Genomic DNA, 26,236 nt, shown 5'->3' with positions numbered 1-26,236 from the left:
GTGTAGACCAGATGTGGCTGAAATTCAAAGACATAGTATCGGCTACAGTTGAGAGATCTACAACAAATAAATTAACAAACGACGAAGCTGTTCCTCCTTCGTACACAAAACAGGTTAGAACACTGTTGCAGAAACAACGAATTAAACATGCCAACTTTGGCCGACCGCGTGGCCGAGCAGTTCTAGGCGCTTCAGTCTGGACCGCGCGACCGCTACGGTCGCAGGTTTGAATCCTGCCTCGGGCTTGGGTGTGTGTGATGTCCTTAGGTTAGTTAGGTTTAAGTAGTTCTAGGGGACTGATGACCTCAGATATTAAGTCCCATAGTTCTCAGAGCCATTTGAACCATGCCAAATTTAAACATCCGCAAAATCCCCAAGATTGGCGATCTTTTACAGAAGCTCGAAATTTAACGCGGACTTCAATGCAAGATGCCTATAACAGTTTTCACAACTAAACTTTGTCTCGAAACCTGGCAGAAAATCCAAAGAGATTCTGGTCGTATATGAAGTATGTTAGCGGCAAGAAACAATCAATGCCTTCTCTGCACGATAGCGATGGATATACTATCGAAGACAGTGCTGCCAAAGCAGAGCTACTGAACACAGCCTTCCCAAAATGCCTTCACCAAAAAAGATGAAGTAAATATTCCAGAACTCGAATCGAGAGCAGCAGCCAACACGAGTAACGTAGAAGTAAATATCCTCGGAGTAGTGAAGCAGCTTAAATCACTTAATAAACGCAAGTCTTCTGGTCCAGACTGTACACCAATTAGCTTCCTTTTGGAGTACGCTGATGCAGTAGCTCCATACTTAACAATCATATACAACCGTTCGTTCGACGAAAGATCCGTACTCAAAGACTGGAAAGTTGCACAGGTCACACCAATATTCAAGAAAGGAAGTAGAAGTAATCCACTAGATTACAGGTCCATATCGTTAACGTCGATATGCAGCATGATTTTAGAACATATATTGTGTTCGATGAAACACAACTGGCTCTTTATTCACATGAAGCGATGAGTGCTATTGACAAGGGATTTCAGATCGATTCCGTATTTCTGGATTTCCAAAAGGCTTTTTGTCACTGTACCACACAAGCAGCTCATAGTGAAATTGCGTGCTTGTGGAGTATCGTCTCAGTTATGTGACTGGATTTGTAATTTCCTGTCAGAGAGGTCACAGTTTGTAGTAACTGACGGAAAGTCATCGAGTAAAACAGAAGTGATTGCTTGCGTTCTCCCGGGTAGTGCTATAGGCCCGTTGCTGTGCTTTATATATATATAAACGATTTGGGAGACAAACTGAGCAGCTGTCTTCGGTTGTTTGTAGATGACGCTGTCGTTTACCGACTAATAAAGTCATCAGAAGATAAAAGAAACTGCAAAACGATTTAGAAAAGATATCTGAATGTCGTGATAAGTTGCATTTGACCGTAAATAACGAAATGTGTGAGGTCATCCACGTGAGTGCTAATAGGAACTCGTTAAACTTCGGTTACACGATAAATCAGCCTAATCCAAAAGCCGTAAATTCAACTAAATATCTAGGTATTACAATTACGAAGAACCCATAGAAAATGTTGTGAGGACGTCTAACCAAAGACTGTTTTTTATTGGATGGACACTTAGAAAATGTAACAGACCTACTAAGGAGACTGCCTACACTATCGCGAAATATGGGAGAGAGTGTCACAGAAATGATACAGGATTTGGGATGGACATCATTCAAAGAAAGGCGTTTTTCGTTGCGAGGGAATCTTCTCACGAAATTCCAGTCACCAACTTTCTCCTCCTAATGCAAAAATATTTTGTTGACACCGACTTACGTAGTGAGGAACGATCACCGAGATAAAATAAGGGAAATCAGAGCTCGTACGGAAAGATATAGGGGTTCATTGTTTCCATGCGCTATACGAGATTGGAATAATAGAGAATTGTGAGGGTTTATGTTTATTAATTTATTTATTTATTGAGTCCTTTGATCATATGTAGTACAGGGTACAGGATGATATTGGACTTATTACTAAATTCAAAATGATACATATTTAAATAATCATTTTTCAACATGCTACCAATTTCAAAAGTTGTAGTTCTTGCAATGATACAATGTTACAAATTACAGTAGCTTTAGTTCTTAACAGTTATTCTGGTCCAAGTATTCCTTTACTGAGTAGAAACAGTGGTACTGTACATATTCTCAGACAGATCTTTCAAAAGCACTAATATTTTGTAAGCATTTTATACTATTTGATAGTCTATTATAGAGTTTCAATGAACCGTCTGCCAGGCACTTAAATGTGATATGCAGAGTATCCATGCAGGTGTAGATATAGATTAGGTAAGTACGAGAGCTGCACCGTAACTTCATTTGACACGCACGCTATTTGGTATGTAGTGGTCTTGGTGGGGTGAGTTGTCTCATTTACAGGTGTTGCTCTCTCATCGGACAGGTGTTGTCCTCTTCCAGGTCAGTAAGGAACAGTGACGAGCAGGAGCGTGCGTTTGCATTAGAGGCCTGCTTTTCGGAAGGATGCTCTGTGACTGCAGCCTAGCATGCCTCACGAAATACCTTCAGTGTAGCATCGCTGGGCTGTGTCTGAGATCGTAAATCACTCGTAACACAGGCCACAACTTTCAGACAAACAACAAGTACAACAAGACAAAGAAATGGACTCCCTCGGCCAATTAGATTGCATCAGAACGTCGAGGAGTGAGAACTTCACTCTAGCAACGCCCACAGCATTCTGCGCATAAACGTGCTTCTGCTGTTGGACATTCTGATTGTTCAGTAAGGTGCATTCGTGATGACTTTCATTAGCATCCATACAAGTTGGCAATAGTACAGGACTTCAAATCTCAGAGGAACACGTGTGAGGCATTTCTCAAAAACATTCCTAAGGACACAACTGCTTTTTTCAGTGACGAAGCCCATTTTCACTTAATCGGAAGTGTCAATTGACAAAATGTGTGCCACTGGGCCGATATCAATCCCCGAGAACTGCATTGGAGGCTGCTGCAGTCATCTCAAGTGTCATTGTGTCGTGCAACTTCCTCAGCTGGGATTGTTGATCCCTGGTTCTTTGAAGAGAATGGGATCACAGCGACAGTGAATTCAAGCCAGTATGTGAACATGATGGAGGAACTTGTTTGTCCTCAACTTGGTGGACATTTCACTCCAACATGGTAGAGCAACAGTTTAGACTTCAAGGGCATCAATGGCTGTTTCAAGGCAACATGTCAAGAAGCGCCTCACCTCAGTAAGGGGCAATTTTGAGTCCAGTTATATGAACCGTCCAAGGAGCCTACAATACCTGAAGTCCAACATTCAGGTAGAAATGGCCAACGTACCTGCTGCTGTGCTAGTAAGGTTTATGAGAAATGCCAGGAACAGGATTATTCATTTTTTGGGCAATGGGGAACATCACCCATTTATATGATTTTCAAAACTATGTAAAAGAAAACTTTAGATATGTACCTACACTATTAAAAAGGAAAAAAAATATTATTCATAAAATGGGTTTTATTGTGTGTTGAAGTCAGATGGGTACGATGCCACACTCTCTATTACATTGTGCCAAATTTTCAGCCCTCCACTGAGCCCAAGAAGGTTTCCTTTGACAAACGTTGTCAGTTGCTTACACAGTATTTCGGCCATCAGACCCATGTTGTAGCAACGTGGCTGCAGTTGAAATAGGACCACAACTGCTACAGGCAGTCGTATGCAAACTGTATCGCTTATCAGCGAGGCCTCTCGCACAAGTGTCATTTTGAGTGTCCCCAAGTGCTACCTCTAACACAGACTCGCTAATTCGGGGCATAATTGTTCAGTTAGCTCGTGATCCTGAGGATCAGACTAGGGCGTTGACCTTATCTAACCCTCCTTTATCTGACGTACCATAAATTGCAGAATCACACGAGTTTTTTGCGAGAGGTTGGGACATCCTTCCTGACAATTGTCAGGTGGCAGAATTAGGTGTGCATGGTCAACAGCTCCAGGAGCCCTGTCAGGTACCCTAGATGGTCTCGTCTCCTGCTGTGTCGTTGTGAGTTACCTCCACTGATGCCGAGGCAACAGCCGCAGTCTGTCTTTGCCTGTGGTGACGTCGCGTTTTGTGTACCTCTGGGCAACATAATTTTTGCCTGCAGTGAAAACTGGATCCTCGGCGTCATTAATTTACCACACATATGGCAAGCCAGTGGTCTTGCCCTGATTGCCATTTGTTGCACGTGTGACGAGACTACCGACAAGTTGAGGGCTTTTCAGGGTATGCCATCTGATAGAAACTTTGCCAACTGTCGGTGACATTTGGCGAGCTGCGAGTCCATCTTCAGGGCCCCTGGTGTACACCTCGAAAAATGATGTCACTTTTGATCCCTCGATGGCATATGAAACCTGATGGATGACAGATATAATCGTTTCAACGTCATGTGCCAACAGATAGCGTAGTAGCATAGCTACCAGAATACCACCTTCGTCTATCCTTTAATAGAGTGTTCACAGCCAGAGACCTCAGAGTGGTGCAGACTTGTGAAGCAAGACTTGAATGACTTTAGCCAATGATAGACAGTTTTTGTTGGGACAAATGTACGGCTTATCTCACTAGGGTTAAGATAGATACTGCCTACAGGAAAATTAAAGAGACCTTTCGAGAAAAGAGAACCACTTGTATGAATATCGAGAGCTCAGATGAAAACCCAGTTCTAAGCAAAGAAGGGAAAGCAGAAAGGTGGAAGGAGTATATAGAGGGTCTATACAAGGGTGATGTATTTGAGGACAATATTATGGAAATGGAAGAGGATGTAGATGAAGATTGAATGGGAGATATGATACTAGTAGTAAGATGGCGGCTAGTGTAAAAATTCGTTGTGCGTGTCCGAGAAAAAGTGTGAATTTTGCCGTGAAAAAGAAAAATTGTGACAGTTGTAAGGATGAAATTACAAAGCTCAGCGAGCGGGTGTCTATATAAATTGTAAACTACAATTTATTATCAGTTCCTTGAAGATGGATATCAGGAAACTTAAAGAAGAAAAAAGTTAACGGAACATGAAAAACTCGCTCCATGAAAGTACGAATATGTCGGAGAATTGGACGGAAGTGAAGTACAAAAGACGCAAACAGATAATACAAGATACAGAAAACGGCGAAAGAAACGTAAATATAGTGAACGAAAATTACTTTCAAGCTCTTTCGACTACGGATTGTGAAAGTGAAGTTAACAGTGCGAGTGTACCATGTGGAAAACCAAACGACTTTGTGAATAAGGTAAAACATGGAATATTTCAGCAGCAGTTAAGTAAAAGAACATATGCGAAAGTGCTCACGAAAAATCTTCCACCGCTAAGCTGCTCTACTGAGACAATATCGACATGTGTTAGCAAAAAAGACGGAATAAATAGTGCCAAACAAGACTTCGCTTACTGCAAAGGTAGGCAGGAAACAGGCAATCTCGGAACAGCAAGTACCGGTAAAATTGAACTGTATGCCGACAGCCAAGGATGAAATACAGCCGCTGAATTTCGATGTACAAGTAGTCAGAATTTTAGTTTTAACTGTACAATAAAACCAGGAGCAAAATTCAGTGCTGCTACGTCAATGAGTCAAGAAAAGATTTCCTCATTGAGCAAAAAGGACTTTTCCATCTTCCTGGCGGGATCAAATGATATAGCTAGGAACGAAAAAAACGATCTCTTAATCTCGCTAAAAAGAAAAGTGTATGAGCTGAGAGGAACAAATGTTATTGTTTTTTCAGTGCCACACCGTTACGACTTGATAGAATGGTCCTGTGTAAATAAAGAAATTGAAACTGCAAATAAAGAGATGCAAAATATTTGCAAGTGGTTTGAAAATGTAACATTTGTGAACATCAGCAATTTAGGGAAAAGATTTCACACAACACATGGTTCCCATCTAAATGTACTAGGAAAAAACGCAACAGTAACAAAAATTTTAGAACTTGTAAATAAAAGCTCAAATGTGCCGTGTGATGATAGAAGAGTCATACCTCTCATGGACAGGAAGTGTGTGTATCCTGTAGAATCCAATGTGAAATCTGCTGTCAGTGAAGCTAAACCTCTCCAAGACAAATGTGAAATTTTATTAATGCAAGTGAACACTCCAAATGTTAATGATTCACAGAAAGGCACAGCAGTTATGGAACAACAAACACCAGAAATAAGTGAAACAGCAGCAGCACCATCATTATCAGTAGAAGCAGCAACAGCAGCAGCAGTAGCAGAACCAACAACGACTGGAGCAGCAACACAGCAATGCTTAAGGAGGAGCCAAAGGAAAAATACATCTGTGTCATTCAGTGATAATTTTTTATGGTTTCAAGCCAAGAACAAAATAAAAATGTGAAAAACCAGCCTGCTAACTCACAGATAAGTCACAACAACATCCTATTTTTAAACATTCAGGGTCTTGAAAATAAAGTTGAAATTCTGGAGGAGTCATTGCCACAGAATAAGTATTCTTTCTTATGTCTATCAGAACATTGGCTTAAACCAGAACAAATACAATACTATGTACCAGAAGGTTATAAATATGGAAACAGTTTTTGCAGATCTCAGTGCCGTAATGGTGGTACTGTTATCTATGTTTCAAATGAAATAGAGTGTGGAGCACTAGATCTTAGTTGGGCATGTGTAGAGAAACACTTTGAAATTACTGGGATCATATGTGATATAGTGAAACTTATCATAGTATGTATCTACCATTCCCCTGACTCAGATGATAAAACTTTTTTAGATAATTTAGACAGTGTACTCTGCTACATAGTGAAGTGGAAACAGTATGTAACTGTAATTGGGGGAGACTTTAATTCAAGCTTTGATGTAACATGTAACAAACCCAGTGTAAATAAGTTACTGAATATGCTAAGGCAGCACAACTTCAATCATGTAACTTCAGAACCAACAAGACTACAAGCGTGCTTGGATAATGCTTTTCTCAACTGTGCTCGTGATATGTACTCCACCAAGGTAAAGGAATTTGTTTTCTCAGATCACTCCATGTTAACAGTAGAGTTAAGACATTTTATTAAAGGGGATGAGAGCAAGGCTGCACAAAAGTTAACAAAATCTAATACCTTAATATTAACAAAACACAATCTCATAAAACTAACACACCAGCTGAGCATAACAAACTGGGACAAATTATTTCTAAACAGTGATTCCAGTGCCCAAACAGTTTATGAAACATTCCACAATTACTTAACAGGTATTTTAAAAGCCCATTTTGTTCAAAATAAATACGATAAAACAAGAAAGGGTAAATTTTGGTACACCAAAGAACTGGAGAATCTAAAAAATAAGCTACTGCTGTTGAAGCGCCTTGCCAAAGTAAACAATTCTAATGAAATTAAGGATCTCGAAAAAATCACTAAGAAACTGTATAAGAAAGAGTTGCAATTGGCAAAACTAAGCTACAACACAAATTTCATAAAAAATAGTAAAAACCAATGCAAGACAGCCTGGTCAGGAATTAATACTGTTCAAGGTGAAGTCAGAAACTTTGACAAGACAGTCCCAATACCAGCAGATACATTCAATAAATATTTTGTAAGCTGTGCTGATGATATCAAAAAGCTGATCAGAAAACCCAATGTAACATGTATAGATTATCTGAAGAGTGCAAACCTAAATCATAATAGGGCCAGATCATCATTGAAACACTTCAAAGAGGTACGCCAACGTGAAGTTCTTAAAATAGTCAAAGAAATGAAAAATTCATACAGTACAGATATTTTTAATATGTCAAACAATCTATTGAAAAAATCATACATTACATTGCAGCACCATTAACATATTCTATAAACCTGTCTCTCATAGAAGGGTTTTTTCCTGATCCTCTCAAAATATCCAAGGTAACTCTAGTCTTTAAGAAGGGTGTCAAATCAGACCCTGCAAACTACAGACCAATTTCGCTAATTCCACTACTAGGAAAAGTCTTTGAAGGCATAATATATAAGCAGATGTATGAGTACCTAGAACTAAATGCTATGTTAAGTGCATCACACTTTTGTTACAGAAGAGGAAGGTCAGCTATACATGCCATAGAGCTCTTAGTCAGAGACATTCTAGCAGCATTTGAGGTCCATGCGCACGCACAGGTAACCTTATGTGATCTGAGCCAAGCTTCTGACTGTGTTGACCACTCACTTCTGCTCTCTAAACTTGAGTACTAGGGAATATGTGATAAAAGTTTAAAACTCATCAAATCATACCTCAATAAAAGGAACCAGGTGGTGAGTTCAGGAAGTCATCTGTCAAACATACTCGAGGTTCAACATGGAGTGCCACAGGGATCTAAATTGGGACCACTTCTTTTCCTTGTACACATAAATGACTTACCAGGAAATATAGATGTAAAGACATATATGTATGCAGATGACACAACTTTTCTACCTGTAAACCATGTACTTGATAACCTTGTAAGTGATATGAAATTGGCAAAAGAAAATGCAACATCATGGTTTAATGCCAATGGTCTGCTATTAAATGAGGAAAAGACCCAGAATACGTGGTTCAGTCGATCAAAGACTACAAAAATAGAGCAACAAAAGGCAAAGTTTTTAGGTATTGTACTTGACAACAGTCTAACATGGAACTCTCATGTTGATCACATAGTGGTTAGGTTGTCAAGAGTTATATATTTGTTGAAGAGACTGATGTGTTGTGTGACATTTGAGTACGTAAGGACAGCGTACTTTGCCTTTTTTCAATCTGTTTTAAGATATGGGTTAATACTCTGGGGAAACAGCAGAAAAATAAATGAAATTATGGTGATCCAGAAGAAAGCAATCAGAGTAATGGCTAAGGTAGATAATAGAACACATTGTAAACCATTGTTCATTAAATATAGAATTTTAACAGTAATTAATTTATACATTCTTGACAGTGTTAACTACATACTTGCTGAACTACCTAATTTAAGTGTAACAGATGAAAGGCATGGCAACTATACAAGAACGTCTACTTCTCTGCTGTTGCCACAAAATAGATTAGCTAAAACTAACAATAGTCATAAGTATATGGCAATTAAAATATATAACAAAATGTCTAAAAATGGATCAATCAAGCCTGACAAATTATTTAAAGACAATGTTCATAATTTCTTGTTAACTAATCCATTCTATTCATTAGAAGAATTGTTAGAAGTGCCCAATATCAACTTACATATGTAAAAATTTATTTTGTAAAGAAAACATAGTAGGTGAATACGGGTTGGGGGTAAGAAATGAAAGAGGAAGCCATCTGGTAGAATTTTGCACAGAGCATAACTTAATCATAGCTAACACTTGGTTCGAAAATCACAAGAGAAGGTTGTATACTTGGAAGAATCCTGGAGATACTAGAAGATATCAGATAGATTATATAATGATAAGACAGATATTTAGGAACCAGGTTTTAAATTGTAAGACATTTTCAGGGGCAGATGTGGACACTGACCACAATCTATTGTTTATGAACTGTAGATTAAAACTAAACCAGAGGGTGTACAGAGTTTCGGGGAGAGCATACGGGAACAATTGACAGGAATGGGGGAAGGAAATACATTAGAAAAGAATGGGTAGCTCTGAGGGATGAAGTAGTGAAGGCAGCAGAGGGTCAAGTAGGTAAAAAGACGAGGACTAGTAGAAATCCTTGGGTAACAGAAGAAATATCGAATTTAATTGATGAAAGGAGAAAATATAAAAATGCAGTAAATGAAATAGGCAAAAAGGAATACAAACGTCTCAAAAATGAGATTGACAGGAAGTGAAAAATGTCTAAGCGGGGATGTAGGCTAGAGGACAAATGTAAGGATGTAGAGGTGTATATTACTAGGGGTGAGATAGATACTGCCTACCGGAAAATTAGAGAGACCTTTGGAGAAAAGAGAACCACCTGCATGAATATCAAGAGCTCAGATGGAAACCCAGTTCTAAGCAAAGAAGGGAAAGAGGATGTAGATGAAGATGAAATGGGAGATAGAATACTGCGTGAAGAGTTTGACAGAGCACTGAGAGACCTGAGTCGAAACAAGGCCCCAGGAGTAGATAACATTCCATTAGAACTACTGACAGCCTTGGGAGAGCCAGTCCTGACAAAACTCTACCATCTGGTGAGCAGAGATGTATGAGACAGGCAAAATACCCTCAGACTTCAAGAACAATATAATAATTCCCATCCCAAAGAAAGCAGATGTTGACAGATGTGAAAATTACTGAACTATCAGTTTAATAAGCCACAGCTGCAAAATACTAACACAGATTCTTTACAGACAAATGGAAAAACTGGTAGAAGCTGACCTCGGGGAAGAACAGTTTGGATTCTGTAGAAATGTTGGAACACGTGAGGCAATACTGACCCCATGACGTATGTTAGAAAATAGATTAAGGAAAGGCAAACCTACGTTTCTAGCATTTGTAGACTTAGAGAAAGCTTTTGACAATGTTGACTGGAATACTCTCTTTCAAACTCTAAAGGTGGCAGGGGTAAAATACAGGGAGCGAAAGGCTATTTACAATTTGTACAGAAACCAGATGGCAGTTATAAGAGTTGAGGGGCTTGAAAGGGAAGCAGTGGTTGGGGAGGGAGTGAGACAGGGTTGTAGCCTCTCCCCGACGTAATTCAATCTCTGTATTGAGCAAGCAGTGAAGGAAACAAAAGAAATGTTCGGAGTAGGTATTAAAATCCATGGAGAAGAAATAAAAACCTTGAGGTTCGCCGATGACACTGTAATTCTGTCAGAGACAGCAAAGGACTTGGAAGAGCAGTTGAACGGAATGGATAGCATCTTGAAAGGGGGATATAAGATAAAGGTCAACAAAAGCATAACGAGGATAATGGAATGTAGTTGAATTAAGTTAGGAGATGCTGAGGGTATTAGATTAGGAAATGAAACACTTAAAGCAGTAAAGGAGTTTTGCTATTTGGGGAGCAAAATAACTGATGATGATCGAAGCAGAGAGGATATAAAATGCAGACTGGCAATGGCGAGGAAGTTGTTTCTGAAGAAGAGAAATTTGTTAACACTGAGTACGATAAATAGTTTGGACAAGAAGAGAATAGAAGCTTTCAAAATGTGGTGTTACAGAAGAATGCTGAAGATTAGATGGGTAGATCACATAACTAACGAGGAAGTATTGAATAGGATTGGGGAGAAGAGAAGTTTGTGGCACAACTTGACTAGAAGAAGGGATCGATTGGTAGGACATTTTCTGAGGCATCAAGGGATCACTAATTTAGCATTGGAGGGCAGCATGGAGGGTAAAAATCGTAGAGGGAGACCAAGGGATGAATACACCATCAGATTCAGAAGGATGTAGGTTGCGGTAGGTACTGGGAGATGAAGAAACTTGCACAGGATAGAGTAGCATGGTGAGCTGCATCAAACCAGTCTCAGGACTGAAGACCACAGCAACAACAACAGTTCACCACTTTACTCACGTCTAAAATTACTTTGCTGTGTTATAACCGACACAGTTTTCACAAGCCAAATAACACACTGCGCTTTCTGTTGCGGTGTACACATTGTTGCGTGGTTGCTCTGCACTGCACCCACACCTGGACTGAACAGAAGAAAAAAACAGCACTGGTGCCATCTCAAGGTCAACTGCCAACTGACCAGAAACTGGAATAGTGTATGTCACTTTGTACAGGTTCTAGGACACATTAAAAGTAGGGCCATCATTTTCAAACACACTGTGAATTTAACACTTCTGTAAAATGGTCTACATTACTGTGAAGTCTGAAGCAACTTTAGCCCATGTCAAAGTGACGCCAAAATGAAGATGAAGTGGTTTTAGAATCTGATAGTTATTTTGCAAGTTCTTCTGATGTGCAACATGGTGTTCAGTATCACAAAATATTGAAAGACAAAATTAACCGTTGGGCAGTAAGCTACAGCTTTATACTACAAACAAGAATATTCTAGAATCTTGATTGAGGTGAGTGATGAGTATGCTGAAGTAAATTATATGGGAAAGACTAAGTCCTACTGCAAATTGATACAACAAAGAGATAAACTATTTATCTTCAGGAGGACTTGGTGTAAATTATCATTTGAACAAGGGTAACAAAATGTGGCTATTTTCAAATATCCACATTTGAGTAGTTTGTGTAAAAAGCCTCATGTTCATATTTTTCAGTATCCGTAACATATGACCTAGTCTCCTTGCAAATAGTTCTCATAGTGCAAGGTTTAACTTGAAAATTAATTGCTCAGATGAAGAAATATGCTACACTTGTATATTTTCTGATTGAAGTTCATTACTCCCTGTCCTTACCCTTGAAAATTATTTGTTTCTCATGGTCCTGAATGTCTAATCTAGTGACATTCATTGAATTTACTTTGTCCCAGCATCATATTGCCATTTTTTCATGCAGAAATGACTGTGTGGGTCAAAGCAGTCCTGTGTGCAAGTTACACTGACCCACCTTTTTTATGATACCAGGACTACAGATGTGATGCTTTTTGTTTAATAACTTACTTAACGGTACATGTCTTCGCCAATACTACAAAAACGTATTTGGAATTTTTTCCCTGTCACTATCCTTTGTTTTTTCGCATAGCAAAAGAGAGGCAAAAATTAATTGGACTAAATTAATCACAGTTTCAGGTGTACTACATTACGTGTTGGGTAATGCACATGGCAGTTTCTCCTCCATCGTATACTACCTACATAAATGCTTGGAAGTAAGCTTTTGTTTTTTATTTAAAAAAATAAATAAACCGAAATTTCATGTATAAAAACAGCAGTCTATACACATATGTGCAGTACTGAAGAAACAGACATAAAATACCGATAAATTTAAAATATCGTCTGTAAACCAACTATTTACATTAGATTTCCAAGTTTCTTATATTTTTAAATTGTCTTGTTTCAGTTCCTTGTTTCCTATAATTGTCCACTAAACCAAAAGAAAAAAAAGCATGCTTCAGGACGTGTCCACTACAAACTGAAACGAGAATTTGGTTTGTTCTCTCTCTTCTATGAAGTCTCCTGCTTTCACCTCGAATTTACGAAGATGCATAACCCGTGGTACCTGTACCTAGCAACAGCAACATATACGATCAATGTGGCTGCAAATATTATGTGATTCGTTTTCATCCAATCACTAATTGTGTGCAGCGGCAAGAGACGGTGTACAATGATTGCCATCTTTCCCTAGGCATCGCGTCGAGCTGACATCTGTCGGCCATAACATGGAGAAGCATCGTTGTCACACAAAATCCTAACAACATGTCGTCGTGGCTGTTTATTTGGTGGCATCAAATGTGTCGGAAAGTCAAAAACTGATGGCACGTTTCTTCCATGTTCCAGGGCTCACTACGTAATCATCTTGTCGGAAAAGGTTTCCGCAAGGAAAACTGCAAGACGTAGGATTAAAATCTTTCCGCTTCACGGAAGTAATCCACTTTTTTAGCAGCTCTGGGTGCTGAAGAGGAAACCTGTTCAAAAACATCGTATTGGCAAACGCACTAAGTCTGTATTGTTAGAATAGAATATTTTTATTAGCCTTTCAGTACTTTTCATACAATTGGCTTCGTCAAAGTTTACAGAGGGTTTTAGTTTCAGTACGATATTCACATAGTTACAGAAAGGGGAGAAACAGAACTAAAGACCTTTTCTTCAGCATTATGTAAAACAATGTTTTATACAGTAATTAAATACACCCATAAGAAAAGAATCACAGTAAATAACTAGCTTATATAATATCAAAACATTTTCTTCATAATTTAGGTTATCGTATTGTATCCGTAGTCCTATGACCTGTGAAATGGTAAGTCACTTTCCTTACTCCATCACTTCGTACAATTGAAAGCGGAACAAGAAATCACCATTTCGATAATCCTTAATTCCTTATACACAGTACAGACCGAGAGAAACTTCTTGGCAAATTCGAATACGGCGGGCAATACAGACGACAGTAATCAGCTGGTAGAGCCATCTATCGGTAGGTCCGGTAGTTGAGCATCCCTCATTTCGCTAGCTTTAGACGCCTGCGGCATCGCGTCGAGCTGACATCTGTCGGCCATAACATGAAACCTTGCCGTACCAACTAGCCTTTTATTTTACTTCCCATTAAGGAGTCTAGCAAGAAAATGTTGGAAGGAATAAACATATTTTTGGCTGTGTTAGTTAATTATTTTTAGTTCGTTAATAAAATAGCTATAAGTAGTCACATGTTCTTACTATTTATGACGAAAATATTTCGTACCCTGTTATAATCTTGGTAACACGGTTTTTATATAAGCGAGCTATGTTTTCAGTAACTCAGCATTCAAGGGTTGGATTCCCTCTCTTCTTCATCGAAGAGTTTCACTGCCTGGGCTACTCTCAGGGTGCGCCTTCGACGTGGAAGATCCCTGCCGTGTCGTCTGTTTGCCGCCGCCGCCGCCGCCGCCGCCGCCGCTTGGTCGCCGCCTTCCGGTCCTTGCAGCCGCCGCCGCCGCCGCCGTCGCCGCCTGCCGGGGCTCGCCGCCCCCGCCTGGTCGCCGCCTGCCGGGGCTCGCCGCCCCCGCCTGGTCGCCGCCTGCCGGGGCTCGCCGCCCCCGCCTGGTCGCCGCCTGCCGGTGCTCGCCGCCGCCGCCGCCATCATCCGGTGCCGCCTGGTCGCCACCATCGCCGCCGTCCTGACCCTGGTCTACGGCCGTCTTCGTCTACATCCGTCTTCGTCTTTGTCTGTCCCCGGTTTCTGTCCTCTCCTCTTCGTTCTGTTCGTTCTTGTTTCTCTCTCCCGTCATGTCCGCTCCCACCACCACTGTCACTACTACCACCACCGCCATTGTCTATACCTCCCCTTCCGCCGCCTCCACCACTATAACTTGGTGTGCCCAGTCCCACCTCCCTCCTTCCATTCCACCTCTCCTCACTCTCCCTTCACCCTCTATCTTTGTCGCCCCCTCTCCCACTTCTTCCTCCCGCTCCTCTCGTTCTGATCCCTTCCCCCCACTCCCCCAGCCTGTCACTGCAGCTCCAGCTCGGGTGGTGGCCCGTCGGGCCACTGCCCACGCCCAGCTCTCCCCGTCACCTTCGCCATCACCGCCGCCACTGCCACCGTCATCGTCATCGTCGCCTTCACCGTCACCGTCACCATCTCCGGCGCCGACTCCGGCCCCGGGACCTGCCCCTCCCCGCCACATTCCCGTTGTTCCCATCCCCCACGCCTCCTCCACCGCCGTCAAGCGCCCCGGTGGCACCCCTGCTTCCTCTGCTTCCAAAAAGGCTGCGCCTCGTCCTCCTTCCCCCACCCATGATGCCATGGAAGTCTCCCCGCCTGTCCCTGCCCCCTCATCCTCCTCCTCTCCCCCTTCCTCCTACCGCTACCTCCTCTCCCGTCCTGATCCCTCTCTCCTTGAAGCCCGGAACCTCACCCTCTTCCTTCGCCAGCATTGTCCTGGTGCCCCCATCTCCCTCCTCACTCCTCGCCGAGATTCTGTTCTCATCTCCTCCCCCAGCCCAACCCTCCATACTGACATCCTCTCCCGTCTCCCCATCACCCGTTTTGGTCCCAACGCCTCCCTTACCCCTGCTCCTTCTCCATCTCCTACCCGCCAACCCCAACCCCCGCGTCGCCCCCCGACCCTCACCGCCGTGATCACGCGGCTCAGTCCGTCGATCACGGAGGAGGAGGTGTTGGCGGAGCTCCAGGCCCATCCCACGCTGGAGGTGCGGGCGGTCCGCCGCATTTTCAACTCGGCCGGCCCCACCCGCCTTATGCGGGTTTTCTCTGAGGACGCCCCCTCCATTGACCGTCTCCTGAAGGAGGGTGCCCTCCTCTTCCACCAGCGGTACAAGGTCGACCCTTCCCGTTCCCCTCCTCAATCCCTGCGCTGCCAGAGGTGTCTGCGCTATAATGCGCACCCCACAGCTGAGTGCCGCGAGGCCCCCACCTGCCCGCATTGTCGGCAGGCGCACTTCCTCCGGCAGTGCCCTAACCTCCAATCCCCTCCCTCCTGTAATACCTGCAATCTCCCTCATCCCACCTACTCCCAAAAGTGTAAAGCCCGACCCCCTCCAACCACTCCTGAACTCACCGTACCTGTCCGTCCTCTGGACGCCCCCACCCCTCCTGGCAATTCCCTTCGTCCCCCACCCACCGCTGAGGACATCATCAGGTTCCTCACCATCGTCCTCCAGAATGTTCATCCCTTTCAGCGCCCTCACACCCTCCAGCAGATCTCCCTTGCTGTCCGTTCCATCTTCCAACTCAAGATGTACGCCACCTACTCCAACAACCAGGCCCATTTCACCTTCTCCCGTCTTGACACCCTCGTTTAAATCCCAGTCATGGCGCGACAGCAACGTATCCTTTTCAACAACATACGCTCCCTTCCCGCCAACAAAAACCTGTTCCTGCACACCCTTGCCACCCACCGCGTGGATGCCTTCCTCCTCAATGAAACCTTCCTGCAACCCCACCACACAGTCCACACTTCGCCCTACCTCCTCCACCGCTCTGATAATCCCCTCCCGATTGCGCGTGGCGGAGTTGCCATTGGTCACCACCGCCAGATCCCCGTTCGGCTCCAACCTCTCCTTCCCGACCCCACCGAACACCTGATCCTTAGTCTCTTCTTCCCCGGCCTTACCGTTACCTGCGCCACCATCTATGTCCGCCCCAACGCTCCTATTCCCTTCGACTTCCTCTCCCACGTCGATCGTACCTTTTCCTCCTACGTGATCGCCGCCGACCTCAACATCCATAGTCGTTCCGCTGCCCAGTTACGGCGATGGCATCGGTTCCTCTCCACCCTTCAAGGTGACCTCGTCCCCATCCCCCGGCATACCCGTCCTGAATCCAACTCCACTCCTGATGTTATCCTCTCCTCCCCCAACCTCCTTGGCCGCATCACGGTGGATGTCCTGGAGCCTATTGGTAGCGACCATTTCCCTGTCCTCCTCACCGTTTCAGACGGTCGTCGCCCTCGCCCCGACCCTCGTACTGACCCTCCCCCTAAGTATGTCCACGACTATTCCCGAGCCGACTGGAATGCCTACCGGGATACCCTTTCCACCCAGGTCGATAGCCACCCTCTCACCTACCACCACCCTGACGATGTCACCCATGCCGCCTCCTTTCTCCAGCGAACCTTGTCTGAGGCCGTGGAGGCCCACGTTCCTACTGTCGCCATTCACCCCCACCGTCCTACCTTACCCCCACAGGCCGTTCTCCTCCTCCGTGAATCCCGTCGTCTCTACCGTGCCTTCCTCCGCACGCGTGACCCGGACACACTACGACGCCACCGGCAACTCCAGCGACACGTTCGTAATTTGCTCGCGGCTAAGAAACGCCGGGACTGGCGACAGACATGCACCCATTTAAATGCAACCCTACCAATCAACTCGTCCAAGTTCTGGTCGGCCTTCCGTCGCCTTACCGGAACTAAACCCTCCCCCTATTATCCTCTTCTCCATGATGATCACCCTTTCCCTGACTCCCTTAGTAAGGCCAATCACTTTGCCTCCTACCTCTCCGATGTATTTTCCGTCCCCGATGATCCCCAGTTCGATTACTCCCTCTTCCCAGCTATCCGCGATCGAACTGACACCTCTTCCCCTCCCCTCGCTCCTGGCTTCCAGTACTTGGACAACATTACACACACGGAACTCAATGCCCCTATCACTACACAGGATCTCATTGATACACTCCACACAAAACGCAACACCGCTCCTGGTCACGATCCTGCCACCTACCGTCACCTTCGTGAAGCTCCTGTCTCTTTCCTCTCCACCCTGGCCAGGCTCTACAATGTAGTCCTGTCCACCGGTTACTACCCCGACCTGTGGAAAACCTCCCGTATCCTCATGTTCCTTAAACCTGGCAAACCGCCGTCCGCCGTCTCCTCCTACCGTCCCATCAGCCTTACCTCGGTCTTCAGCAAGGTCCTAGAATCTATCCTCACCCGCCGCATCCACCAGCATCTCCGCCAGCACCGCCTCCTTCCCGTCACCCAGTGTGGCTTTCGGCCATCCTTCTCTTCCGACGATCTTCTCCTTCACCTCACTCATCTCCTTTCCGAACAGCTTAATTCCCGTCGCTCCGCCATCTTCCTCTCACTTGACCTCGAACGCGCTTATGACCGCGTCTGGCATTCCGGTCTCCTCTTCAAGCTCCAAACCTTTGCCCTTCCCATTAACTACGTCCGTCTGATCGGTTCCTTTCTCTCCCGCCGTCCTTCCTATGTCACCATCCATAACACCGATTCCTACACCTTTTTCCCCTCCGCCGGTGTGCCCCAAGGCTCCGTCCTCTCCCCCCTTCTGTACCTTTTGTACACGGCGGACATGCCGCCGCCGTCGCCCCCCGTCCACCTCCTCCAGTTTGCCGATGACACCGCCTTCCTCGCCCTTGCCCCCACCCTGCAACGCTCCCAACGCCTTCTCCAATCCCATCTTGACCGGTTCACCGCTTGGTGCAACCAGTGGTTGCTCAAGGTCAATCCCTCCAAAACCCAGGCGATCATTGTAGGCAAAACCACCCCTTCCTTCCGCCTCCTTGATTTCTATCTCACCATCTATGGCCGTCCTATCGCCCTCACTCCCACCCTTAAGTACCTTGGCGTCACCCTCGACCGTCGCCTCTCCTGGACTCCCCATCTCCAGACAATCCAAGCCAAGGCACGTTCCCGACTCCGTCTCCTCAAGCTCCTTTCCGGCCGCACGTGGGGTCTGGACCCCTCCACAATCCTCCACACCTATAAATCCCTCATCCGCCCTATCCTTTGTTACGCCCATCCAGCCTGGATCTCCGCCCCCCCTACCTTCTATAAATCCCTCCAAATCCTTGAACGCCATGCTCTCCGCCTTGCCTATCGCATCCGTCTCCCCTCCCCCACGCGGATCCTGTATGATCTCATCCCCTTCCCCCACCTCCTCCTTTTCCTTGAAAGGATACGTATCCTGTACACCTCACATAAACTTGATCCTCCTCACCCGCTCGTTTCCCCGCTCCTCTCCCACCCCCGCCCACTGCCGCGCCTGTATTCGCACGTCCCACCCGGTCTCCATCTCTCCACCCTCCATACCCTCTCCCAAGGTGGCTTCCGCCAGCTCCCTCTCCCTGATGATGTCCTCGTCCCCTCCATCTACCCCTCCTATCAACTTTGACCCTGCTGCCCCACCCCCCACTTCCCGTGTCCTTTCCTTTCGGCACCCTCCCTCCCTTCTCTTCTCTTCCCTTCTTTTTCCATCTCCCTGTCCCCTCCCTTCCCCCTCTTCCCCCGGGCTTCCTCTCCCCCTTCCTCCCTCCCCCCTATCTCCCCTGCCCGTGGCATCTCTGCTCTCCCTTCTCGCTCTCCCACTCCCCTTCCTCCTCCTCCTCTCTTGGCAGGTCCCCGGACTCGCACACGTATAGTGAACATTCGCGCGCCGGAGATCGTCGCCTTTTGTGTCTCGTGTGTGTGACGTCGTATAGTGTTTTTGGTGTCCGCCGTCCCACTCCTACGTTCACTTGTGCCGTCGGACTCACCAGTGTTTTGTGCGCCGTGCCGACGTGGTTTCAGTATTGCTATCGTCACATGTGAACGACTCCGTGTTTTTTTATGTCTCTGTGACCTCTCTCTTTTGCCCGTCACTTTGTTCATTGTCATTCACCATGTTTTATACTCTTGTAAAACGCTATGGCTGAAGAGCGGCGTAGTGTGCCGCTGCCAGCCTACCTGAATTGTACAGGTTTTAAAATAACAATAAAGTAAAAAAAAAAAAAAATTCAGTAACTCAGAGAATTACGTACATTTAAAGGAATTTTTGGACGGTTTGGGTTGTTGTAGCCCAAGCCGGTTATACGTGAATCTGTTTAAGGCAGGGGCGGGTAGGAATCCTGCACGTTCCCGATGCATCCGCACGCGTGATGTTAACGGGTGTTCTGCGTGCACACAGGGGCAAGCTGGTCACCCCCTTATCTCCCCCCCCCACCCCCACCCCACCCTCTGTCCGCTCCTTCCTCTGCAATGCGTTTTGTTTCCTAGCTTGCTTTATTGTATGTAGGAATAAGAGTAGTAGTAGTAGTGCTTGAAAGACATCGTGGTTTGAAAGAGTACCTATTACCTACGATACGTTTTATTTAATTACCACAGGTGGAGTGGAACAAAATTTCTACATACAGACAAACGCAAGCAGTTACTTAAATTTTCATCACTGATGTTTGCTCTTAACCGACATTTACTGTTTCAGCAAATGGTTTTCCAGCTTTCGCTATATTAAGCTCGTACGCTGGGCTATTATTGTTGTCGTCCTGAAAAATTGAAAACGGTGCTCCATAAAATGTTACATCAGTTACATGAGAGACATGACGAAACGAAGTCGCATATCTCTCGTGACCACAGCAACTACGACAGATTCATCTAGTATCGTCAGGTCGCTCTTCTTAAGCTCAGTCAATTTCCCCATCCGCTCAGAATCCGACAGTAAATTGTACTCGTCCTTGTGAAATTTGTTATAATGGCCTACAATACTAAACTTCCGCTGACCAGCGAGAATACTGCCACATATTAAACATTTTGAATTTTCACGTTTTTGCACAAAGAAAAAAATGATTCTCCCATTACTTTTTAAAAGACAGCAAATCTCCACTTCTCCGTTTCCTTGTTTCACTCTGCATTTTCCGGTTCTTGAAATACAACGTTGACTACGTAGTGGTCGCTACACATCAACGTCCGCAGCTTAGCCTGGTACTACACTGTAGAGTTGTGGCGATTCGTGAATGAGTCGTTCATTTGAACGACTCTAAATAAAGAATCGTAAGAATCGAATCGTGATACGGACGAATCGTCGTTCAAAAGAATCGTAAGAACGATTGCGTGTTTCCGAGTCGTGACGATTCCAAGTTCCAACGATTCATCGATTCTTAGTACGCTATGCTTCGAAGGCATCTTCCGGAATCATGCCGAGTCGTGCCGAATGATTACGACCGCCAGATGGCAGTCAAGTGGAGGATGCGTGTGAACAAAGGAAGCTCGGAAGGAACAAACGAAGTTCGTGGGCTGTAATATTACTCGACATGGAAACCAAGCTGACACTTGGCGGTGGCTGATGGGAATGAGCGTAAAGGCATTTCCCATTTACTGTCCCTATATAGTGCACATACGCGGATTCGTATCATCCTACGTTTTTCTGTGCTCTTTCCAATTCCACAGCACCTTATACACTCCTGGAAATTGGAATAAGAACACCGTGAATTCATTGTCCCAGGAAGGGGAAACTTTATTGACACATTCCTGGGGTCAGATACATCACATGATCACACTGACAGAACCACAGGCACATAGACACAGGCAACAGAGCATGCACAATGTCGGCACTAGTACAGTGTATATCCACCTTTCGCAGCAATGCAGGCTGCTATTCTCCCATGGAGACGATCGTAGAGATGCTGGATGTAGTCCTGTGGAACGGCTTGCCATGCCATTTCCACCTGGCGCCTCAGTTGGACCAGTGTTCGTGCTGGACGTGCAGACCGCGTGAGACGACGCTTCATCCAGTCCCAAACATGCTCAATGGGGGACAGATCCGGAGATCTTGCTGGCCAGGGTAGTTGACGTACACCTTCTAGAGCACGTTGGGTGGCACGGGATACATGCGGACGTGCATTGTCCTGTTGGAACAGCAAGTTCCCTTGCCGGTCTAGGAATGGTAGAACGACGGGTTCGATGACGGTTTGGATGTACCGTGCACTATTCAGTGTCCCCTCGACGATCACCAGTGGTGTACGGCCAGTGTAGGAGATCGCTCCCCACTCCATGATGCCGGGTGTTGGCCCTGTGTGCCTCGGTCGTATGCAGTCCTGATTGTGGCGCTCACCTGCACGGCGCCAAACACGCATACGACCATCATTGGCACCAAGGCAGAAGCGACTCTCATCGCTGAAGACGACACGTCTCCATTCGTCCCTCCATTCACGCCTGTCGCGACACCACTGGAGGCGGGCTGCACGATGTTGGGGCGTGAGCGGAAGACGGCCTAACGGTGTGCGGGACTGTAGCCCAGCTTCATGGAGACGGTTGCGAATGGTCCTCGCCGTACCCCAGGTGCAACAGTGTCCCTAATTTGCTGGGAAGTGGCGCTGCGGTCCCCTACGGCACTGCGTAGGATCCTACGGTCTTGGCGTGCATCTGTGCGTCACTGCGGTCCGGTCCCAGGTCGACGGGCACGTGCACCTTCCGCTGACCACTGGCGACAACATCGATGTACTGTGGAGACCTCACGCCCCACGTGTTGAGCAATTTGGCGGTACGTCCACCCGGCCTCCCGCATGCCCACTATACGCCCTCGCTCAAAGTCCGTCAACTGCACATACGGTTCACGTCCACGCTGTCGCGGCATGCTACAAGTGTTAAAGACTGCGATGGAGCTCCGTATGCCACGGCAAACTGGCTGATACTGATGGCGGCGGTGCACAAATGCTGCGCAGCTAGCGCCATTCGACAGCCAACACCGCGGTTCCTGGTGTGTCCGCTGTGCCGTGCGTGTGATCATTGCTTGTACAGCCCTCTCGCAGTGTCCGGAGCAAGTATGGTGGGTCTGACACACCGGTGTCAATGTGTTCTTTTTTCCATTTCCAGGAGTGTATTTCACAATAAAGCAACTGTCAGCCCTCACACACTGCAAATTTAGCTTAACTTTTGTTTCGTCGAAATACAAAGCGTAGGTATTTTGCTTTTAATTTGTCTGAGAACTTGCTTCTGCCACTACTATTTACGTGAGAAGACGACATACTTCTAAAGTGTAGGACACAATCGTATACAGCGACATTACTTCACTGCTAATTTGCTAATTCTGTTAGTTCCACCAGTCCCGCCACTAAATGGCTGTCGCACTAGACCAATATTACAGAGCCTACATACCGTCTTTAAACTAAAGCTTTTTAAGTAATAATTTCCAGTTCGAGTTTTAAAATGTTATCCTGTTCACATTCATATTAAATTTTAGTGAAGTAATGTCGACGTATATGACTGAATCCTATTGTGTAGAAGTATGTCGTCTTCTCACGTAAACAGTAGTGACGGCGGCAAGTTCTCAGACAAATTAAAAGCCAAATACCTATGCTTTGTATTTAGAAGAAATGAAAGTTAAGCTCAATTTCCTGTGTGGGAGGGCTGTCAGCTGCGTTATGAATTACAAGGGTGATGTGGACTTGGAAAGACATCTTAGCACAGGAAAACTTAGAATGATATGAGCCAAACCACGTCTGCCTCACTGCTAGATTTTGTTATTATAAAACAGACGTCTGCAGTTAGGCGCGTTCAAGCCACACAACCAAACTGGCATACCACGTAATTTTGCACCACCTTCCGCACAAATCGACTCCTCTCTCCTGGCATACTGAAATAAAACAATAGATGCAATCAAATCAAACGTGACCTTTCAACAATTAAGGCATTACATGTATAAATCGAGAATCGCACTTGTAACGTCATATGCATGTTTACTCATAAATAAACTATTTCTGGCATATCTTATCATTTCGATTCTAACCCCTTTGACAATTTTAGACCTGTCCTGCCATCTGTGAGTAAGATGTAGAACTTTTTGCATTCCGTAAGAATCGTGCCATCGCAGACTAGAATGAATCGTGAAAGAATCGTGAACGAATCGTAGGAATCGATTCGCAATGTCAGATTGAATCGTAGGAATCGAATCAGGAAAAAGAATCGTGTTGCCCAACTCTACTACACTGACTCAACCTGCCGGCTGTCGCCACTGCCCCAGTCGACGGCTGCACGCGAGCAGCACACGTGCAGCGCTGTGCGCTCATGAGCCGCGTGCAACGTTTGCCCGCCCCTGGTCTAAGGTATGTATATTCCATTATTACGATACTAAGAAACAAGTCAAATTTATGTCTATCAATAGAATACGAAGGCTTACTATTGCAGAAATAAAAATTATATACAATGAGTTGAAAATATTACCAGCAACACGAAACAAAAATAATATCTTGATGTTAACTGTCAATAAGGACAATTTTTCATTAAGCATTTTATTTAGTTTAATATATTCCTTTACGTAAACAGCAGAGCAAACATACACATGGGGACCCCATAACTTTATTTCGCAAACGATTACCCCAATAACGTTTTTGGTTGGTTATTGTAAACACTTCAAAATCGATTCTGGAGATCCGCTTCTAGTTGCCGGTTTAGCAATATATTTTCGCTCCCTTGTAAATTCAACCGGTTTTCAAAAGTGTTGGGCTGTCAGGTTTTGTCTTGTTTTTAAAAATTTTCAGCTATTATGGACGGAATGGCTTTTCATACGGTGAAGGATAAGTGGACATATTAGACTGAAGCGGTTTACACCTAGGCTGATTAAAGACAAATGGCGATTGTCCTGATTAACACAGAAACTATAACCGTTGTTTTCCAGGTGTCAAATTTAACTGGGCTAGCAAATCCGCTTGAGATAGTAACATGTAAACACGAAAGCGAAAACGGTTTCTGCAATTCGGTTTTCTTATTTCAGAACATGTTTCGCATGTAAACGTAGTGATACAATTCAAAAAAGATACTCTTTGACCTGAAATGTTAGCGGTAAGCGAATGGTGCAGAAGATATGTGACTTAGTGGAATGGGTAGGACTTGTTCCAGGTCAGGGGCTGTCACGAAAGTTCCCTGCAGGTGATTGACTCGATTGTCTAAAATCATTATTATACCTAAACAAGTCAAAGTCTTTTTGCTACTATCTACAATTGGCTTATGAAAATTAAATATAAGAATGACATAAAGTAGGAATGCCTAATTAAAGCAGTACGATATATAAGTTACTACGTCATTAATTAATTGCATGTGTAATTGATGAATTTTAACTTGTAAATACTTCCAGTGTCGTCGCTGCACATTATAAATGAGATTAATTTAGTGACTATAGATAATTGTGACCGTGGCTGTGTTAAAAATTAGTGTCCTATGTACTGTTGAAAACATCTCAGGAAAATAGTCCCTTCCTATAATTTGTTTGTGCCTGTTGTCAGCCATGAGTTTATGCAAGATTTTTTTTCCATCCTTTCCGACTTGATAATGGTGATGTACGTGTTTGTGCCAGTGTGGGCTTGCACACAATAAATGCTACAGTGTTTTGTGGTCGTAGTGTATGTTCTTCAAGCTATGGTACTGCTTTTTCCATTCTTGAATTTCTTCTGCAGAACTGCTCAGTGAGTACCATGCAAAAATAGCTTGTATTGATCAAGCAAGAACAAAACAATTTGACTGCCTTTTGGAATTACAGTCAAACTTGGTGTTTGTTTCACACATACTGTAGGAACTGAAACTTAGGTTTCAGCTATGCGGTGGTTCCAGTTTCTCTACGTCCACCTTATTCTTTGAGGGTACGTTTTTTGGTTTCAGCTTTGGGTGACGTTGCTCACACTTAATCAATGAATCAATCTCTTTATTCATCTGTTAACTATATACATTGTATAGATGTCGTCAGTTACATTGTAATTTCTTATATTTAATTTGTTTCGAAAACTTGGGTAATAAAAGCGAATATTTTATATCAGTATATATAAATAATTACTTTTCCATTTTCAGATATTCTTCAATGTTATAAAAACTATGTGCTAGTAAAAATTGGTTAAGATTTACCTTGAATTGATGAAATTCTTAAATTTTCTTTATTGTGGCAGGCAATGCACTAAAAAGTATTTTGGGCTGGTAGTTTACACTTTTTTGAAAGAGTGCTCCTTTGTGGGTGTCTCTGTGAAAATCATCTCTGTTCCTTGTCTCATGGTTATGAACCTGATTATTTAATGTTGAAAATTCCTGGTGAGTTTTCGGATAGCAGACACATTCATAGATGTATAAGCTACAGAGTGTCATTATTTTATGTTCTCTAAATATTTCCCTGTATGCAGTGCTTTTTTCCTAAAAAAAGTTTGAGGGTACTCCGAAATGGGATATAATGCAGCGAAATTAGTTATAACTGAAGCTTGGGATACCACCCGACTGCTTTTAGCGATGACGTCATCATGTCAAACTAAAAAAAAAAAAAAAAAAAAAAAAAAAAAAAAAAAAAAAAAAAAAAAAAAAAGCTCAAATGAAGCAGGCAATACCGAGAAACACACAACAAACATACATGACAAAGTGGTATCAAACACTTCAGTGTGTATCGCCTCAAATGAAGCATGCAATTTGAGCATACGCATATCTGTTTAGCACTACCGGGCGAAGGCACTACCTGCTTGTCGAACTGGCTGGCAGCGATTCATTTGTAGACAACACTTGCCACAGCTTCGAAATGCTTGAGACAGTC

This window comes from Schistocerca serialis, chromosome 11 (genome assembly GCF_023864345.2).
Source record: "Schistocerca serialis cubense isolate TAMUIC-IGC-003099 chromosome 11, iqSchSeri2.2, whole genome shotgun sequence".
NCBI lineage: Eukaryota > Metazoa > Arthropoda > Insecta > Orthoptera > Acrididae > Schistocerca > Schistocerca serialis.
Note: the sequence above shows the minus strand (reverse complement) of the source record.